This window comes from Ovis canadensis, chromosome 5 (assembly GCF_042477335.2).
Source record: "Ovis canadensis isolate MfBH-ARS-UI-01 breed Bighorn chromosome 5, ARS-UI_OviCan_v2, whole genome shotgun sequence".
NCBI lineage: Eukaryota > Metazoa > Chordata > Mammalia > Artiodactyla > Bovidae > Ovis > Ovis canadensis.
This window is the reverse complement of record NC_091249.1, coordinates 79138770-79160230: the sequence shown is the minus strand read 5'-3', so window position 1 is coordinate 79160230 and position 21461 is coordinate 79138770.

Sequence of the window (21461 nt, the reverse complement as noted above, 5' to 3'; positions counted from 1 at the left end):
AAAGAGATTCATATGGACAGGAAAGACATGCCAAAATAAGTTTGCTGTATGTGTTAGGTTTGAGTGATCAGGGCAATAAAATTGTGATCTTTTTGATAATCTCCTACAGTGGAAAGTAATTGTTTTAAATCTCCACTGGACAAAGATCCACCAATTAACATTAACTTCAGAGTGTGGTTCCTAATGAAACGATAATGACAAAAGTACAAGCCGTAATGCTTCCCTAGTGGCTCAGTGGTGAAGTGTCCACCTGCTGAGGTAGGAGACGTGGGTTCAATCCCTGATCTGGGACGATCCCACGTGCCATAGAGCAACAAAGCCCGTGTGCCACAACTACTCAGCCTGTGCTCTCAGGAGAGCTGCCACTACTGAGCCCACATGCCACAGCTACGGAAGCCTTCGTGCCCCGGAGCCTGTGCTCTGCAACAGGAGAGGCCACCGCAACAAGGAGCCCGCACACTGCGAGGAGGAGTAGCCCCCGCTCACTCCACGTGGGGAAAAGCCTGTGGAGCAACAAAGACCCAGCACAGCCAAGAATAAATAAATAGCAGTATAAGTCCTAGAATTCAATAATCCTTGGGTGATCCAGTTAGACCATGACCTAACACTCTCCAGCACTGAAGGGACATGCAGTCATCCTCTTCAAAATTATAATAATTTTTTAATCATTTATCAGGGTCATTTACATTTTGGTAGGCATTATGTTAGCACTTTGGGTTTCCCAGGCAGCACTGGTGGTAAAGAACCTGGCTGCCAATGCAGGAGATGTAAGAGACGCGGGTTCAATCCCTAGGTGGGAAAGATCCCCTGGAGGAGGGCATGGCCACCCACTCCAGGATCCTTGCCTGGGAAATCCATGGACAGAGAAGCCTGGAGGGGTACAGTCTATAGTGTCGCACAGAGCTGGGCATGACTGAAGCAACTTAGCATGCACACATGCATATTAGCAGTTTGCATGTATTCATGTGATCTTAACCACAGCCTGTAAGATGGTTACTGTAATTGCCCCATTTTTACAGATTAGAAAAGTGAGTAACAAATGGGTTAAGTGACTTGCCCAAGGTCAAAGGCTAATAAATGGCATGGCAGAGATTTAATTGCATGCTGATGACAGCATCCTCCTCCAGGGGATCTTCCTGACCCATGGATCAAACCCAGGTCTCCTGCATTGCAGGCAGATTCTTTACAGTCTGACCTAACAGGGAAGCCCTGGAGCACAGGAGGAGCACCTTAAATGCCTGTCCTCGCCAGGCATGTACCCTCGTGCCAGATATGAGTTCTCTTGAGCCAGAAGTTCCCATTAGAGCACCTGGGCAGAAAGGAGCTGCGCCTCCTGCCCCTCATCTTAAAGAAGAAGTTTGGTTACCTTGCCCTGACAGAAAGTCAATGGGAAGCCATGTGATTTGTGGAGCCTGGCTTTCTCAAGCAGAGATGGATGGCCAAGGTCAGGCTGGCCTCTAGGGTAAGTAGGGTGGCGCTGGGCCAGTGGGCTCTCCTGGGAGGGCCATGCACACAAAGAATAGCAATTTTTAATGCAGCTGTGAGCCCGTTTTGAAGGGAATTTACTTCCAAAGCTTTGATCTTGGATCCTTGAAGCTGAGGTCTGCATTTTTCCATGGTGAGAACTCCAAGCTGGCTTCTGACAAGAGGCAGCACAGGATTAAGAGAGTTTTGGGGTTTTTTTCCTCTCAACTCTTGAGGTTTAAGTAGATACATCTAATTCTTGAGATGTGCCCATGCAACACTGATGAAAGCAGCAAAAGTGTGCTGAGATTTGTAAAGCCCTACTGATTTTTGCTGTTTCCAAATCAAGCTGAGGTATTCAAAATGGTTTATTTCTCACTTTGAAATGGTCCACCTACTGTGTGCATGCATGTTTCCAGGTTCCAAAACTTTACGTAAATTAAATACCAAAACACTGTACAGGCCAGAGTTTAACACCTGTTTCTGTAATGACTCAGCCATGCTCCTTCCCATATGTGTTATCTATGGGTGATTTTATGCAACAAGAGCACAACTAAGTAGTGTGAAAATGGGTGATCCACAAAGTCTGAATCATTCACTACCTGGGCCTGACAGAAGGAAGATGCCAAGCCCCTGGCCTTTCAACTGGTTTTGCATTCTTTCCAGGGAAATGATGAAGGAAATACACCTGGCACACAACTGTAGCTACTGGAACAGAACTTCTTTTGCCTATGATAACATGGGAAGGTAATGGGTTGGCCAAAAATTTCATCCTGGTTTTTGTAACATCTTATGGAAAAACTCAAACAAATTTTTTGGCCACCCAGTATCATCAAAAGCTTAACAATATGAGTTTTGTAGCTACTCAGCCAATGCATTTTAATTCTCCCCTCATTTTTATACTGCAGTCTCTAAGGTTTTAGCTCCAAGGCAGGAGAGTTTAGCAAGAGAACAGGCTTGGAAGCAAGCTGTGGATGGAGAGGGGATCTTCTAAATTCTTTAGCTCCCATTCAATACAGAGTCAGGCTGCTACTTCTGCAAAGTAAAGAGAGATCTGTACCCTACTCCCAGTGGTCAATTATACCCACAAATAAAGAACCACATTTTTCCTACATAGGCAGGACTTTGCAGCCCTGGCTGAAAGGAACAGTTATGAAACTATTTGGTCACTTTTCAGATTCTAACTTCCAGTTAGCACTGCCTCCCTGTACTGTCACTGCCTCAGCCTATAAATGAAGGCTGAATGTTGATCTTCTGGTCTCTGCTCAACGATTCCCCATTCCCAGAAGTCACGTGCAGATGCAATAGACAAAGGGAAACAGGGGAAGAGTGTTTTGTTTTTTTTTAATTAACATGAGAAATTGGAAAGACCTAGATATCACCCATGTGCTCACAAAGAGTGGGATACAACTGAGCAACTAACACGCATAGATACCACCCAATAAACTTACAATGAGTTATTTGATTCATCTGTTCATTTATTCATTCAATGGATATTTAATAAGCACCTAAAACATGTCAGGCACTGACCTAAATTCTCAAGATTCAGAAGTTAACACAACAGGCAACAATGCTACCTCCTGGGGCTTATGTTCTAATATGAGGACAAAGTAAATGAGTAAAAATTGCAAATTGTGATCCCTGCTATGAAGGAAATCACCAGGGTGAAATTATGGAGGGTAACAGGGAACCTATTTAGAATCTTCATTGCCTAGCACAGTACCTGGTACATAGAATACACACCTTTTTAAATGATTGAATATAAAACTAGATATTTAAAATGCTCTATTTGCTGTCACTTCTGTGTGGCCAGCTCACAGCAACTGTTATGTAGAACAGGACTAAAACAAAGAAAAGACAGGCCTATAAGGCATTCCTTGCCTCCAAGGAAATTATGATGAACAAAACAATTTATCTTTCCAAAGAATTTGCAATGAAAAGGCATGTACTTTATGAAGCTCTGTTTCAACAAACTAACCTGGAAATCAGAATTGATCTCAGTGGTTAGAGAACACGACCTCAACTCAAATATCATGGGTTCCAGATCAGATTCTGACACTCACCTAACATGATTTCTGGCAAATTCTTGACTTTTCCAAGCCTCAGCGCCTCATTTTTAAACTGGGTCCTCCAAAAAACATTACCTACCTCTTAGTGTAATTAGCAGGATTCAGTAATTTAACATTATGAACTCCACTCAGCAATGAGCCCTGCATGTGGTGTGCCTTCAATAAATATATTTCCTTCGCCTTGTGTGCCTGCTTCCTTATCTGTGTAAAGAAGATAAGGACACCTACCTCACAGGAGTGGTGAGAGGATTAAATGAATTAATCCACAGAAAGCACCTACAGCAGTAAGTGCTCAGTGAGTGTTAGCTAGTATTACTATTAATCTGATTTACGTGCTGGTGATTGTTTGAGAAAACCCATCCCATTTTAAAATCAGAAATAAGGAATGTGAGTCCTGGATGTCTGAGAAAATTCTGCAAAGAAATTTCAACAACTGAGTCAGACCCACCCAGACCACTGATTCTCCTGAAATAATTTATTCATCACTTGTGTTTGTTGGGGTGGGGGGCAGTGGCAAAATGGGGTGAATCCAGCATTGCTCTAAGTATCTTAAGGTTTGTATGTATATATGACTACATGCATTATCACCTCCTCTGAAGTTTTCATTTATTCCAATTACTTTCAATTATTTTCATTTAGGAGGAGAAGGGGACGACAGAGGATGAGATGGCTGGATGGCATCACTGACTCAATGGACATGAGTTTGAGTAAACTCCAGGAGTTGGAGATAGACAGGGAGGCCTGGCGTGCTGCAGTCCATGGGGTTGCAAAGAGTCAGACACAACTGAGCGACTGAACTGAACTGAACTTTCATTTACAGATCACATTCTTCTTTGTATTCCTATACTGTTTCCCTAGTTCCTAGCATTGGAAGAGGGCTGTGAGGAGAGCAGTCATATGGTCTTTCATCTCTTCATGCTGAAAATCTATTTCTGCATGAGACTGTAAGTTCCGTGTGGGCAGGGGCCATAGCTATTTGGATCTCACTGTGTTCCCAGTGCTGAGGAGGTACATTTGGGGTTTGGGCTATGTGTTATCATAGGTACATAAAGATAAGGATACAGAGAACCAGAAGAAATAGGTGGTATGACTCAGAGTCTATGCCCAGCATGAGACCCAACCTTCTTATAAAGAAGTGTGCACATGACCCAGGCCAACACCCATGGTACAAGGATAGGCATTTGATTTCATCTGAACCAATCAGTCCTCTCTCCTCTCTCAAAGAGCCCTTTCTCTTTGAAGAAAGAATCAGCTCTTTCTCCAAAAGAAATGGTTGGAACATTTCTTTTCCTCTCTGGATACAAGCTCTGAGAATGAAAGCCTGAAGCTATCTGAAAGTGTGTTTTCCCCTGCATGGAAAAAAACTTACCTGGAGCAGAAGCAAAATGACAACACACAGAAGATGCTGAGAAGAGAAATGAGAGGTTTAGATGGTACTCAAGTGTCTTGTCACCAAAGCCACCTCTCCACCTGCCATTTCCACAATTTATGTCAAAGAAACAGCTGGAGAGTAATTAAAACAGTAAAAACTGACTCTATTCAAGACTATTGCAAGAGGGGAAAGAAACCTCAGTATAGAGCTGGGCTTGTTCTGAAAACAACATGGAAAGGTGGGAATTTATAGGCAAGAAACAGGGTTGGGGGGGTCACTGGATGGAAAATTACGAAGAGAAAACATACAAGGGATCTAACGAAATTGACCTAACAGAATCTTCACTGAAAACAGGCCAGTGTGATCAGACATCACCCAGGGGATGGTGGAGGATGAAGAACCCAGTTACCTTAATTGACCCAATGAAGGGTGATTAGATATGGAGAATAGAGGATTCTTGCCAAAACTGACTTAGGTGAGTTCCTGCTAAAACTGGATTTTACAATGAGGTACACAGATGGGCCTCGGAGGAGGGACAAGGAGCCTGACCAAACAGAGACTCTTTACCACTGACACACACCAATGCTTAAGACCAGCACTTACACAGACCCACCCTTTTTGCTTAAGCCAAAAGTCTATAATGCTCAATTTTTTTCCCTATATCCAAAAGTCTAAAATGCTCAAAGAAGGGGTTGTCCAGAACCAATGACAATATAACTATCACTTATTGGGAGCTTCCTCTGTGTCACACACTGTACTAAATACGGTTTTCTGAATCATTTCACCAACTATAATTCTATGAGGTAGATAGTAATATTATCCCCATTTTCACACTGGGGAAACAGACACAGTTATCAAGTAATTTGCCCACGTTCAGAAGGTGGCTGATCCAAGACTCAAACTTTATCCATCTGACATCAGGGCCCACCACAGTCAGACACCAACACCAGTGTATCTTCAAGTATGGTTCCTGGCTTACCTCATAGCTCAGTCAGTAAAGAATCTGCCTGCAATGCAGGAGACCTGGGTTCGATTCCTTGGTCAGGAAGATCCCCTGGAGAAGGAAATGGCAACCCACTCCAGTATTCTTGCCTGGAAAATCCCATGGACAGAGGAGCCTGGTGGGCTACAGTCCATGCAGTTGCAAGAGTCAGACACGACTTAGTGACTAAACCACCATGGTTCCTGGACCACCTGCTTTAGGATTACTTAGAGTACTTACGTCAAGTAAAGATGACCAGAAACCACTCTTGTGTATTGAATTAGAAGTTTAGTGTGGGGATTAACTACAGTTTAATAAAGGGGTGGAGGCTATGTCAGGAGAGACCAGAACATACCATTTTCTTGGGAATACATCCCTCACAGTTATGCGCACTATTCATCAAAATAGATGCAGCCAGTGCTATTATTTCAATCCTGGACAGCATGAGGAATAAAGAGGACAACTGGACAAATGGACAAGGTGTGAGACACCATTTTCCCAGTCTTCCCTCTCCTCCTGGGCTTCCCAGGTGGCTCAGTGCTAAAGAATCAACCTGCCAATGCAGGAGATCCAGGTTCAATCCCTGGGTGGGAAGATCTCCTGGAGGAGGAAATGGTAACCCATTCCAGTATTCTTGCCTGAGAAATCCCTTGGACAGGGGAGCCTGGTGGGCTACAGTCTATGGAGTCACAGGAGTTGGACATGACTGAGCTTGCACGATCCACTCCACTCCGTCTCCTTCATGCCCAGCTGAAGCTACTGACTTCATAACAACACATCAATGGTAAACAAGTTTTGCAAAATTGGCTCACAGAATATTATAAGTAATCCTCCCCCATGTCCATCTTCTGCATATAGCTTAGAACTCCAAGGAAATTAGGTCATCCCTACATAAGTTCTTTATTTTAACAAACAATTTCAGACACATTCCATGAAAGCACTTTGAGCTCTAAGAAGAATTAAGTTAGATAATAACAGGAAGTTATTAAGCTAAGCTTCATTCCACCTTTGCCACTTTTTCTCTGAAATTGCTTTGCTTTCTCTCATTTTGGAAAGACTTTTTCACTTTATTCTCACATTTGAGTTTGTTTGGGTATTTTCCCCCAACAGAAATGTTTCCTTACAGCTCCTTCACTGACTTGTGTTTTATTTATTATACTTCACCCCCCATTAAGTTTCTCCCTGGAAAGGTTTTATCTGTATGTTGCAGATTCACCTCTCTCCTGACCCTCCCACTAGGAGATGATGGGCAGCTGTCTTTATTATTTGTCAGTTACACTCCACCAGCAAGAATCACATTTCCACAGAAAGGAAGAAGCAGAATAATAACCATGAACGCTTAAGTTCAGTACCTGGCTCTTATGAGTGAGAAGAGATCATGCCCAGCTTTACAATTCCATCGCAAATCTACTCAATTTCATTGTCGCTTCTGTTAACAGGTCCAGAGGGCATTTTTTGCAATAGCTACAACTCTTGAAGCCATCAGAGAGGGGACAGAAACCCTCCGGACTGAGGAAAGGCTAAGACTTACATGGGCATATGGTAGACCGAGCCCATTAAAAATTGTTGTGAAATTGTTTTTCTAAGTCATAATATTCTCTCTCCAGGTTTCCTCCAGGCAATTATTTTTTCACACTGTACTAAGCAGATGAAGATGCTAGAGGTGGAATGAGACCAGCCCTGGAAACCTGGAAATTTCTATTCCTACCTGGACTTGCCCAAGAGAGGAGCAATCAGTGACTCAGCACAGCTGTAAGCCATCAGGACTCACGTAACAAGACACTGAGAGAAGGAAAGAGATGCCCTGAGCTACTGCATTTGAACCAAGAACCAGGCTAAACCATGAGGACACAAAATCAACAAGCATAGTTCTGGCCCTCATGCAACTTACAGCCAAGTAAAGACAAACTATTTCAAGAGTAACAAGTGCTACAGAAGGGAAATCAGGGGGAAGGAGGGTAGCTTGAGCATATAAGAGGGGTCCCACCTAATCTTCAAAGCCTGTTAGTTAGAGCTCAGTGAACTCTGGAAGTGACCCCAAACAACCGAGTCAGGATTGAGCACTGTGAGATGGTGAGAGGTATATTTAGAGAGGTGACCCTCCACAGAGGACTAGCTGTGCTAATCGCTTCACCCTCTTTTTGAAACTGTCACAGTGTCTGACTCCTTACTCTGAGATCATCATCCACTGGACCACTTTTATTCCCCAAGCATAAGATAATTTCCCAGATAATCTTCCAAATATTTTACATTTTACTTCATTTATATATTATTCACACGTTATCTATTACAAGAAAACATCACCGTTCTTACTCAAAAGCTGCAGAACAGTGAGAAATGGACTAAAGATGCTTCACATTTATCAAGTACTTAATGAACGCAATCTAGTGTGTTAAGCATATTTACGTGAACTGTATCTTTTGAATCCTTACAAAACACTGTAAAACAGATATTGTGTGTTTTTCTATGGACAGATAGAGAAACCAAGACTGAGGCAGAAAATAACTTACCAAAGGTTGCAAGTGGCACAGCTCAAGTTGAACATAGGCCACAGAAAGCCAGAGCCCCTGCAGATACCCTCAGGGTGCTTGCCCCCATTGTGATGAGACCAGAAAAACCCACAACTAGGTGGCAGAGTTGACAGCCAACATAAGCATTCATTTTTCAGCAAAGACATTCACTTATGAACACTCATGATCACAAACACTTGCTTTTTGTGTCTAATGTTGTTAATGGGTCCCTCATGTTGTTAATACTGGAAAGATTTTTAACATGACACCCTTGCCTTCAGAAAGGTACACAGATACTTGATTTCTATGGGTGGGAAGTACAAGAAATTGATACAGAAATGGAAGGAGCAATGTACAAAGCCAATTAAAAACTGGAAATCACAGACTCACCATTAGGAAGGCTCCTCTCAGGACCAAGAGGAGAGCTGTTCCAACTCTTCCGCAGCATAGCTCTGGCCGCTGACAGCCAAGCTTCTACAGTGGCTTGTTCTCAAACTTGAGTGTGACCAGAATTGCCTGGAGAGCTTGTTAAAACACAAATTGCTGGGTCCCACCCCTGGAGCTTCTGATTGGGGGATCCGAGTGAGGTTTGAGAATCTGCATGTCTAAGGCGCTCCCAGGTGATGATAATAATGCTGATCCAGGGCCATGCCTTCCAGATCTAGACCAAGTTCTTTGTTTAAAGATGGAGAAACTGAGGCCAAGCAAAATGAAGTGACTTGCCCAGCATCACACCACCAGTTACTGACACAGCCAGAAGTCAGGCATATGGTCACTGTTATTCCTCCTCTCCCTCTTATTCCCCATTTAATTTCTTTGTTTTTCCTTTATAACCACTGGATGCTTGTCCATCGCTAGAGTAAACGTGTGGTGTTAGGGAATAATCACACTGAAAAATAGAGTAGGGCTGTGCCTCTACACTAAACTGTCTTGAGGTCATACTTAAATGCTCCTTAGTTTTTCACTCTTATATTTAATAAGCACTCTCGTGCACTCTACTTTGCTGCTGCTACTGCTGCTAAGTCGCTTCAGTCGTGTCCGACTTTGCACGACCCCACAGATGGCAGCCCACCAGGCTCCCCCATCCCTGGGATTCTCCAGGCAAGAGCACTGGAGTGGGTTGCCATTTCCTTCTCCAACACATGAAAGTAAAAAGTGAAAGTGAAGTCGCTCAGTCGTGTCTGACTCCTAGCAACCCCATGGACTGCAGCCTACCAAGCTCCTCCATCCATGGGATTTGTCAGGCAAAAGTACTGGAGTGGGTTGCCATTGCCTTCTCCGGCACTCTACTTTACCCAAGGTCAATACAAAAAATTCATGGAAAGCCTCTTTTTTGAAGTCAGGCATCCCAGTTTTCCATGCAAACCTTAAGACTCAGGTTGCTTCTCCATGTGACTCTCACACTCTGTGTGTCAGTGACAACACGGTGTCCAGCATTAGCTCTGCAATGTTAGTCTTCTGGCCTCAGGTTATTTTTCAACTTCTTGAATGAGGAGCACAACCTCTTAGGTCCCTGTTAAAACTCCAACTTTCTAAAGAGTTGAGTCAAAGTGGAAGCAACGTGCCTGAAAGCAAAGTGAGCTCGAATGACAATGAATTCTGTTTAAATAGCATTCCCATTACACACAACCACTGGGAAAGAAACATAGCCTCCCGGGAGAATAACGTTCCAGTAATGATGGTGAGCAGGTGGGAAGAGAGGTAGGAAGCTGGGTTTGAAAAGATGGGGCCCAATGAATCAGCACATTCACAGCAATTCATTCTGTTTACCCGCCCCCTTCCCCTTCTGTCCAAAGTATAAACAGATCCATGACAAAGTGAAGATGTTTTAATACCTCTTTCATTTATAATGATTTCTCAATTCCATGCAACAAATAGACTAGAGAGGCAAGGATGCTTGAGCATTTTTACAAGAAAAGACGCTGTGAAGGGACACAGGATATTGCTCATTAAAGGAAAATTCTCTCCCTTTGTCGCAGCAAAACATATGCCAACCAGGAATATTACGAAGCCAAATTTGTCCCCATTTAGGTAAAAAGATGAAACTGTCAAAATACTACAGCACTATCATTTTGGAATTAAGACCTGTCACGGAACAAAGGAAACTATCTTAGGTGCATAATCTTCGGAGAGTCAAGGTCAGAAGCAAGTGGGTCCTTCTTATTTTATTCATTTTTTCCACAGGTACAAAAAGATTACATCTAGCAGATGGAGGCTTTTAGCATAAAATAATCTCCTGTGGCTGCATTTACTTGCAACAACAAGAAATATACAGCTACAGATGGCCATCTGTTTCTTCATTTTAAGGTAGAGGGCAAAGAAAGTTTTTCAACTTTAGTTTTTTTGACTTTACGGAATAATCATTATTTTTAAGCACAGACATCATTAACAGCTCTTACATTGTTCAGCCTCGTTCAGTCCAGCCTCCCCTGACTTCTTCTTCCAGTTCATCCCAGTACACCAAGAAGTTCCTTCAGCCAATCATGTCCTCAGAGAGTCACTCACAGTTGGAAGACCTGGCACAGCAAAACAGAACAAACAAAAAATGCTGCCCAAATAGCCAAGCCATGAACCTTAGGGAGAGCAAGCAAAATTCAGATGAATGCAGTTTAACTAGTTAGATACTAGTCTGGGGTTTTCCACATGCCAATTTCAGAAGTCAGGTTACAGAGCCAGCTTGGAAAAATCCTAAACGCTGAGAGCAGGGGTTATGGGATGACATTGCAGAACTAACGCTGGGCGCGGGCTCTTGTCACTGACACACAGACTGTGAGAGTCACATGGAGAGGCAACCTGAGTCTTAAGGTTTACATGGAAAACTGGGATGCCAGGTTATCCCAGTTTTGTCTTTCCCACACAGAGACTGGCAAGGAGGACACAATATCCAGACACCCTTTGCAATTACCTGTATCTTTCTAGGGTTGTCACTGCAAGAGAATGGACTGGGGTGTGTATGTATACTCTGTCACTCAGTTCTGTCTGACTCTTTGCAACCCCATGGACTGTAGCCCCCCAAACTCCTCTGTCCATGGAATTTCCCAGGCAAGAATACTGGAGCGGGTTGCCCTTTCCTACTCTAGGGGATCTTCCCGACTCAGGGATCGATCCCGCGTCTCTTGTGTCTTCTATCTTTACCACTGTGCCACCTCATGGGCGATAACTAAAACAATTTTGTTTCATTTCTCTGGTAGAGGTCTGCAAATCAGTAAACTTACATAAAGAAGCTAACTTACCTAGACAGCATTTTTTCTCCTGAACCAAATTAACAGATGCAAAAGACAAAATTTCCTACTTCATGGTGGTATAATTCATCCTCAGTTGCTATGAGATAGACACATCCTAAAATACCCTCATCTCTTTAGATACACATTAGGACAAAGCATTTAAGCTAACTATGTCCTGGAAACTAAACATATGAACTTATCACTGACTCTGAGGAAAGGCATGATGGACTTTTCTAACTAAAGGAGTACCACCAATCCTATAATAAATCTGAGGCGAGGCTCACTGCTTTGCCATACTGACCCATGCCACCCCTTCTGCTTTTTACGCTACGCCAAAGATCTGTCCTTCTGTAACTTCAGAAGAGCAAGCCTGACCTGCTATAAAGTAATACTTTGGCCACCTGATGCAAAGAACTGACTCACTGGAAAAGACCCTGATGCTGGGAATGATTGATGGCAGGAGGAGAAGGGGATGACAGAGGATGAGATGGTTGGATGGCATCACCAACTCGATGGACATGAGTTTGAGCAAACTCCAAGAGTTAGTGATGGACAGGGAAGCCTGGCATGCTGCAGTCCATGGGGTTGCAAAGAGTCAGACATGACTGAGAGACTGAACTGAACTGACTGAACCTTGGAGCGCCATAAGTCAGTATTTTTTACAGGCCTATTCTTTGTACCAATATTCGAACACAATTATGCCCCACACTGAACTTGTGCTGGCCTGTAACACCACTTCATGCAAATAAACAGTGGCCCATTACTTCTTAAAAACAAACTGATCTGGGAGACAGTGTGGATTTTGTTGATTCTGAGCATTTAAGGATATTCTGAGAATCAATATTTTAAGGTTCTACAACTGTGCTCTTCTTTACAGTAGCAACAAACTACAGGTAGCTGTTTTTAAATTAATTGAAGTTACATACTTTTTTCCTGATTTTAACTAATTTATTTTTTATTGGAGGAGAATTGCTTTACAATTTTGTATTGATTTCTGCCATATATCAACATGAATGGGCCATAGGTACACATATGTTCCCTCCCTCCTGAACCTCCGTCCCACTACCTACCCCATCTCACCCCTCTTGGTTATCACAGAGCACCAGATCTGAACTCCCTGCATCATACAGTAAATTTCCACTGGCTATCTAATTTTACCTATAGTAACGTATATGTTTCAATACTACTCTCAGCTCCTTATTCACTATTATATTGCTGTATCTCAGGTCCTCAGTAGCTGTGGCTAGTGGCTACCATAATAGACAGAACAGCATAAAACATTTCTATTATTTCCAAAGTTCTTTTAGACACAGCTGCTCTAGAAGCTTAATTTGGAAGGAATCTTTTAGGACTCTTGAGTTTTACTTACCATTTAGGACTTCCTGTATGAAACCCCTAACAGTCTGGAAAAAATTTCTAAGAACAAATCCACTAAGATGTTTAAACCCTGTATGAGAGAAGTTTATCAGAGTGGTTAAGACCCCAGGTTTGAGGATTAGAGCTTCATTTGAGACCTAGTTCTTCTACCTGCTGGCTGTGTAACTGAGCTTGTCTCCTCAACTCTGAGCCTTGGTTTCTTCACTGTCCATGACCCATTCACAGCCTCTCCCCACATCCACCTATAGAACAGAGCCCAATATATTTCAGGAGTTAGAAGGATGGGCCCCATTCCAGTTCTTGGGGATGCAGTTCTGTAACAGGTTGTTAGGGGGAACTCTGCTGGGAAGGACGTCCATGCTCAAATAAAAGAACACCACCTTGGGAAAAGAAGAATTTTGACACGTCCATCCTGTGGTCAAGTATGGATGTGAGAACTGGACTGTGAAGAAGGCTGAGCACCGAAGAATTGATGCTTTTGAACTGTGGTGTTGGAGAAGACTCTTGAGAGTCCCTTGGACTGCAAGGAGATCCAACCAGTCCATTCTGAAGGAGATCAACCCTGGGATTTCTTTGGAAGGAATGATGCTAAAGCTGAAACTCCAGTACTTTGGCCACCTCATGCAGAGAGTTGACTCATTGGAAAAGACTTTGATGCTGGGAGGGATTGGGGACAGGAGGAGAAGGGGATGACAGAGGATGAGCTGGCTGGATGGCATCACTAACTCGATGGACGTGAGTCTGAGTGAACTCCGAGAGTTGCTGATGGACAGGGAGGCCTGGTGTGCTGCAATTCATGGGGTCGCAAAGAGTCGGACACGACTGAGTGACTGAACTGGACTGAACTGATCCCCTTCTAGCCTACTATATGGACCTAATGCCTCAAGCTAGTTTATGTGAGAAAAATAAACCCCTATGTTTGAGCTTCCATTAAGTTTGCTTACTGTTACCTACATCCAAAAGCACTCCAAACTGATATTTCATCTTCTATCAGTTAGTATTAAGTTTAGCTGTTTAATTCCACTCCTGGTTATATACCCAAAGACACAAAAGCACTAATTCAAAAAGATACATGCACCCCAGTGTTCACAGCAACATTATTTACAATAGCCAAGATATGGAAGCAACCTAAATGTCCATCAACAGATGAATGGATAAAGATATGGAATATTTATATATATAGCTTCCCAGGTGGCGCAGTGGTAAAGAATCTGCCTCCCAATGAAAGGGATGCAAGAGATGCGACTTCAATGGCTGGGTTAGGACGATCTCCTGGAGTAGAAAATGGCAGCCCACTCCAGTATTCTTGCCTGGAAAATTCCATGGACAGAGGAGCCTGGCAGGCTACAGTTCATGGGGTCACAAAGAGTCTAACATGACTGAGTGACTGACAAAATATACATATATATACATATACTGAATATTATTTATCCAAATAAAAAGGAATGAAATTCTGCCATTTACAACAACGTGGATGGGCCTGGAGGGTGCTACACTTAGTGAAATAAGTCAAATAAAGATGAAAACTGTGCATTACCACTTTAAAATGTGGAATCTAAAAAATAAATGAATGAATGCAACAAAACTGAAACAGACTCACAGTTGTAGAGAACAAACTAGTGGTTACCAGTGGGGAGAGGGGGAAGTAAGGAGGGACAAGATAGGGTTAGGAGATTAACAGATCCAGACCACTATGTGTAAAATAGATAGCTACAAGGATATACTGTACAGCGCAGAGAACACAGCCAGTATTTTATAACTTTAAATGGAATATAATCTATACAAATGTTGAATCACTGTGCTATATACCTGTAAATAATGTACTATTGTAAGTTTATGTAATAATGTACTATATTTCCATTTTTTTAAGTTTGGCTCTTTTAACAGAAGACCTCAAATAATGGAAGTTGTAAAGATAGAAGTTAATTTCTATCTCAGGTAAAAGGGATCTGAAGTAGACAGTCAAAAGAAGGTATAGCTCCATAGTCATCAGGGCCACTTGCTTCTTTTCTCTTTCAGCTCCATCATCCTAGCCTTTGGCTTCCATCTTCAAACTTATCTATGCTCCTCGAAGGCTATTGGAGTGCCTGCCATCACAAAGGCATGCCAAGAGTGGATAAATAGCCACTTCTTCCGTATGAATTAGCTCCATTTAACAGCCAGAACTACTCAGATGTTCCTCACAACTCTCTTACTTATAGATCATCTGTCAGAACAGCGACGTGGCATACCTGGTTACAAAGCAGCCTGGGAATGCAGTCTTTGAGCTGGGAGTCACTGCCAGCACAGCAAAAATCAGAGTTCTGCTACTTAGGAATAAAAAGAGACTGACTCTTGGGTGAAAATTGTAAGATAAAATCAGCTAATACAGATAGTGTTTGGCACAGTGCATGATATAGAGTAAGCGGAATAAAAGCTGAGGGGAGGGTAGGAAGAGAGCAAAATATTTTATTATCATTACTTTTGAGTTGCCATATAACCAGTTGGTCTTTGTTCCTTTAATACAGTACTCCCCAAACCTTACTTATTTGTGGTTTTCCAAGATTCATATACCATCCATGCTATTACTCACTATTTTCTTTATATCCATTTGCCTTTTTTTGAGGTATAGTTGGTGTGAGATATTATATAAGCTTCAGATGGACAACATAGAGAAATAACCTTGACTTTTAAACTTAAATGTAAGTAAACCATTTCTAGAAATAGGAAACCAATATTCTCCTAGTATAAAGAATAACTGTTATAAAAATGTTCATTTGGGATATTCCCTAAAACCATCTCATGTGCCACATTTCAGAAAACATTTCCCTATTGAATTCTCTGAAATTAATGACTTCTGTGATTGATTGCCTCAAGTTTGCTTTGGCCATTAATCAATCTCTGCTGCTATTTATTTGCTTCATCTAACACTATAAGATGGAGATTATGCCTTAAACATCTTTAGTAATTAGCAAAACTGCTCATTCCTTGAGGTTCAACCAATCTTTAATACAAATTGGGGGCAAGAAAAACATGCTTATGGGACTTAACAGAAGGCTGATGCATTCAGCAGCTTTTGTTTTCTCTTTTTGAAGATCTAGACAAAATCCCATTGAGAAGTAATTATTAAACATGGCGTCAACTTCAAGTACGTTCCATATCTTAACAGTCTCTAACTGATCTGTATTTTGCTTTCCCAGAAAACTCTTCAACATGACATTCAGTGATTTCCATGATCCCTCCCTGCATTCCTCCACACAGCCTATGTTCTCGTCAGAGCACACCCAGCATTCTCAAGGCCCCTTTCTATTCCTTACCTGCTACTGGCATTTTGATTCCCTCATATGTACACTGGAAACTTTGCCTCCTCCCCCACTTAACCACTATGTCCATCAAGAGGATAAAATAAGACTATATTGTGAAATTTCTCGGAGAGGTGGGAGTCAGTATAGTGTCAGACAATGTCGTCTAAGTCAGCTGCCTTCGTGATGGAGCGGTTCTGAGTGTGGGCTCCACACTCAGAGAGCCTGGCTCACCACTTTTCATGTGCTGTGTGACCTTGGAAAGTTACTGTACCTCCCTGTGTCTCAAAGTCTTCCTTTGTGACAGCACTTAATACCACATGGGCATTGTGAAGATTCGAAGAATTAATACACATAAAGCACCGAGAACAGTTCCCTGCATGTAATGAACTCTCGGAACCTGTTAGCAATTATTGCTATTATTGTCTCCAAACAGTAGACTCTATGCTGTGCTTAGTCACTCAGTCGTGTCTGACTCTTTGTGACCCCATGGACTGTAGCCCGCCAGGCTCCTCTGTCCATGGGGATTCTCCAGGCAAGAATACTGGAGTGGGTTGCCATGCCATCTTCCAAGTCATCTTTCCAACCCAGGGATTAAACCCAGGTCTCCTGCATTGCAGACAGATTCTTTTCTGTTTAAGCCACTAGGGAAGCCCAAGAATACTGGAGTGAATAAACTATCCCTTCTCCAGGGGATCTTCCCGAGCCAGGAATTCAACTGGGGTGTCCTGCATTGCAGGCGGATTCTTTACCAGCTGAGATACTAAGGAAGCCCCAAAGTGACTTTCATGGGATGGACATGCTACATTACTTCAGTCATGTCTGACTCTTTGCAACCCCATGGACTATAGCCCACCAGGCTCCTCTCTGTCCATGGAATTTTCCAGGCGAGATTACTGGAGTGGGTGGCCATTCCCTTCTCCAGGAGATCTTCCCGACCCAGGGACCAAACTCAGGCCTCTTGCATCACAGACAGTTCCTTTACCATCTGAGCTACCAGTAGGCTCTAGAGTCAGGCAAAATTTGGTTCCAAATCCTAGCCTCATGATTCTGTAGTTAGTGATAAGTAAATAGGTCACAAATCTGTATAGCGAGGAAGTGGTTCTTGATCCATCTCCCTGACAGACCAGCTCTCTCCTCCCAGTCCTCACACCTTAGGGAGCGGGAAGCAAGCAAACAAAGCAACAGAACCTCGGGAGAGCAGATCCCCACAAACCTAGACTGACTTGGTCATTTAAAATTCCTAAGGTAAGGCTTACTTGCTTTAAATATCAGTGTGCTGTTATGGATTTCCACTCCAAGCCTCTTTTTCTCCAGGACGACACTGACTGGGAGTATGGCAGGCAGACTTATGTAAACCTCAGGAGAAGTAAGTCCCTCCTCAAGTTCTATGACCTAGGCACCTCACTGGCCTCACTCCAGTCCCTGCCTTGGGGCAAGAGTAACCCTGGTTTCAAACTAACTTTTGAGTATGAGCCGTCAGTTGGGAATCTCACAGTTGCTCTGTCCCTTGAGTGTTCTGCTACTGCTGAAATCAGTGTCTGATACATCCCACAGGAAGGTCTCCCTTCTGATATTGGCCTAGGGAGGTTCTCTAATTGACTTGATTCTCACCTCAGCTCTTACTAAAGCTGCTATATCATATGTTTTATCTAAAGCCCAGGAATAGGCAGTCCACGCGCAATCTCTATAGCGCAGAGCTGTTGTTGCTGTTGTTATTGTTTAGTCGCTCAGTCGTGTCCAACTCTTTTGCAGCCCCATGGACTATAACCTGCCGGGCTCCTCTGTCCATGAGATTTTCCAGACAAGAATACTGGTGTCTTTTGGACTCTGTGGGAGAGGGAGAGGGTGGGATGATTTGGGAGAATGGCATTGAAACATGTATAGTATCATATATGAAACGAGTCGCCAGTCCAGGTTCGATGCATGATACTGGATGCTTGGGGCTGGTGCACTGGGACGACCCAGAGGGATGGTACAGGGAGGGAGGAGGGAGGGGGGTTCAGGATAGGGAACACGTGTATACCTGTGGTGGATTCATGTTGATGTATGGCAAAACCAATACAATATTGTAAAGTAATTAACCTCCAATTTAAATAAATAAATTTATATTTTAAAAAAAGAATACTGGTGTGGGTTGCCATGTCCGTCTCCAGGGGATCCTTCTCAATCCAGGGATCAAACTTGTTTCTCTTGCAGTGGCAGGCAGATTTTTTTACCGCTGAGTCACTTGGGAAGTGCAGAGGTGATGTTCCTTCAAACCACCAGGGTCCTCTGAAGAAGGAAGGAATGCCAGGGGTCCCTCCACACCACAGGATACCAAAGCCAACTGAGAAAAGCCAAGCATTGGTCATCTCTTTGCCCAACCATGCTGGGTTACCGAGTTTCCTTTGATGCAGCTGTCCCCCAGTTTGGAGCATGGAAGACTGGAGACAAGCTCTGCCCAGAGCCCCAAAAGTGCCTTGAGTCCAAAGCCCATGACCTTGTACTCCCCAACTGACCCCATTACCCTCACTTGCTCTATCCCAAAGTCCTCATGGGGAGATGGGGGCCCACACGCCCTGCTCTGTTGCCCTTGCACTTCTCCCACATAAACCCTGGTCAAGAGGAGGAGGTTCCTACCTTTATCATCAGACTTAGCCATATGCTCCCAGGCGGGATGCTGAAGACCCTTGCCTAAGGTGGAAGAGGTGTCTTAATCTATGGAAGGAATGATGATCTAAATTTTCTAAGTCTTCCTCTTGATATGCTAAAAATAATAAAAAAGTAAATAAATATCCTACCCTTCTCCATTTCCTCTCCCTATACTCCCTCTTCTAAAACATGGCTTTTAATCTTACTGTTTTGTCCCTAAATCTTATATTGAATGTCAGAGCTGACTAGCTTATTATCTTCGCATTTCTGCTATAATGTTCCTTACACCTTCTCCTCCCACCTGAAGTAGATGAATGACTCAAAGTCAACTGGGGACTCAGTAAAGTATATGGAAAAGCAAAAGAAGAAAGTGCATTCAGTTTCTCAAAATATGACCCCTGTTGCATTTATCACCTGGGGCAAGTTTTATAATTTTTTATTGGAGTACAGTTGATATAACAATATTATATTCATTTCAAGTGTACAACATAATGATTCAATATTTATATACATTATGAACTGATCACATTAAGTCTAGTAATGGTCTGTCATCACACAAAGTTATTGCAGTACTATCGACTATATTCCCTATGCCAAATATTGCAAGCCCATGACTTATTTTATAACTGAAAGTTTGTACCTCTTAACCCCCACCTATGTTGCCCACTCCCCCACTGTCTACCCTCGGGAAGCCACCAGTTATTCTCTGTATCTATAAGTTTGTTCCTGTTTTGTTTTGTTTTGTTTGTTTTTTACATTCCACATTTAAGTGAAATCATTTGGTATTTCTCTTTCTCTGTCTGACTTATTTTTCTAGACCCTCTAGGTCTACCCATGTCATTGCAAATGGGAAGATTTCTTTTTTAAGGCTTGGTAGCATTCCATTGCATATATATGCATTTATATATATTATATAAAATTTATATTATATATAGGGATACATGTACCTTTTTGAATTTGTGTTTTCACTTTTTTTAGGTTCAGTTCAGTCGCTCAGTCTTGTCTGACTCTTTGCAACCCCATGAATCGCAACACGCCAAGCCTCCCTGTCCATCACCAACTCCCAGAGTTCACTCAGACTCGTGTCCATCGAGTCAGTGATACCATCCAGCCATCTCATCCTCGGTCGTCCCCTTCTTCTCCTGTCCCCAATCCCCCCCAGCATCAAAGTCTTTTCCAATGAGTTTTTAGGTAAATGCCCAGAATTGAAATTGCTGAATCATATGATAGCTCTATTTTTAAATTTTTGAGGACTCTCCATACTGTTTTTCATAGTCCCTGTACCAATTTGCATTCACACCAACAGTATATGAGGGTTCCCTTTCCTCCACATCCTCACCAATGCCTAATACTTGTGGTCATTGTTTTAACTGGAGAATAATTGCTTTACAATGTTGTATTGGTTTCTGCCATACAACAACGTGAATCAGCCATAAGTATACATATATCCCCTCCTTCTTAAACCTCCCTCCCACCTTGCTGTCTTTTTCATGAGAGCCATTCTGACAGGTATGAAATGATCATAGTATAGTTTTGATTTGTATTTCTCTAATAATTAGCAATGTTGAGCATACTTTCATGTGTCTGTTGGTCATCTCTATATCTTCCTTAGAAAAATATATGTTTAAGTACTCTGACAATTTTTTATTTTTTTATTGCAGTACAGTTAATTTACAATGTTTTGTTAGTTTCTGGTATACAGCAAAACATATATATATATGTTCTTTTTCTTATTCTTTTCCATTACAGTTTATTACATCTGCACATTTTTATCAGATTGCTTGGGGTTTTCACTATTGAGTTGTATGAGTTCTTTATATATATTTTGGATATTAACCCCTCATCAGACATATCATTTGCAAATATTTTCTCCCACTCAGTAGGTTACCTTTCCATTTAATTGCCAGCTTCCTTTACTGTGCAAAAGTTTTTTAGTTTGATACAGTCCAATTTATTTATTTTTGCTTTTATTTCCCTTGCCTGATGAGATAGATCCAAAAAATAATAATACTAAGACCAGTGTCAAAAAGCATACTGCCTATGTTGCCTTCCAGAAAAATCTTGGTTTCAGGTATTAAATTTCATAATTTTTTGAGCTCTGGTTTCACTATCTGGAGAAAAAGAAATTATAATGGTTCTAAACTACAGAGTAATTGGAATGATTAAATTTTTGAAAGACTTGTAAGCAAACAGTCATAGCAGTATTATTCATAATAATCCAGAACTGGACACAATCCAGATGCCCTTTGGTTGGTGAAAGGACAAACAAAATGTTGTGTATCCTTACAATAGAATACTATTCAACAATGAAAGTGAATAAATACTGATACATGGTACTGCACTGATGAATCTGAACAACATTACACTGAGTGAAAGAAGCCAGACTCTAAAGACCACATATTGTATGATTCCACTGACATGCAACATTCAGAAAAGAGAAACCCACAGCAACAGAGAATAAGACAGTTTGAGGCTACAAGGTGGGATGATATGGACTGTAAATTGGCACAAGAGAACATCTTGGGATGACGGAAATGTTCTAAACCTG